General features: G+C 20.3%; 1 protein-coding gene and 1 long non-coding RNA gene across 2 annotated transcripts in view; one reads left to right on the forward strand and one right to left on the reverse strand.

Moving 5' to 3' along the window:
• The window catches only part of LOC115237725, a 113,229-nt gene that overhangs the window by 103,348 nt on the left and 9,527 nt on the right, over positions 1–354 (reverse strand). The window contains exon 3 of the long non-coding RNA XR_003884384.1: positions 172–204. This is a non-coding gene — a long non-coding RNA (uncharacterized LOC115237725). The remainder of the gene's footprint in view (positions 1–171; positions 205–354) is intronic.
• Positions 1–354, forward strand: part of LOC115237724 (dipeptidase 1-like) — a 79,349-nt gene that overhangs the window by 12,270 nt on the left and 66,725 nt on the right. The gene's annotated exons all lie outside the window — the stretch shown is intronic.

Below are 354 nucleotides of genomic sequence, written 5' to 3' on the forward strand. Positions count from 1 at the left end.
TCTAGGTATATATATATATATATATAATTTAATTATTGATTTTCATCAAACATGTGTGTGGTTTTCGATATCATTTATATATATTCGTATTTATAATCATTCGGGTAAAATTGTATTGTGCAAATTCGGGCATTACTATATATCTGTATATGTGATAAATAATTCACTCACCAAGTTGCATCGGCATATTGCTACATGCTGCACCTGGAATAATTATTGTATAAATTGTTATTTGCAAATCATATATATACACAATATTTTTCATATACATATTTAAGAGAAATATTAAATTTTAATTAAAATTTTATTTTCAAAAATTATTTATAAAATTATAATAATTAATTTTTAAAAAGT

The sequence above is a fragment of the Formica exsecta genome, unplaced genomic scaffold, assembly GCF_003651465.1.
Source record: "Formica exsecta isolate Colony F162 unplaced genomic scaffold, ASM365146v1 scaffold308, whole genome shotgun sequence".
Lineage (NCBI taxonomy): Eukaryota > Metazoa > Arthropoda > Insecta > Hymenoptera > Formicidae > Formica > Formica exsecta.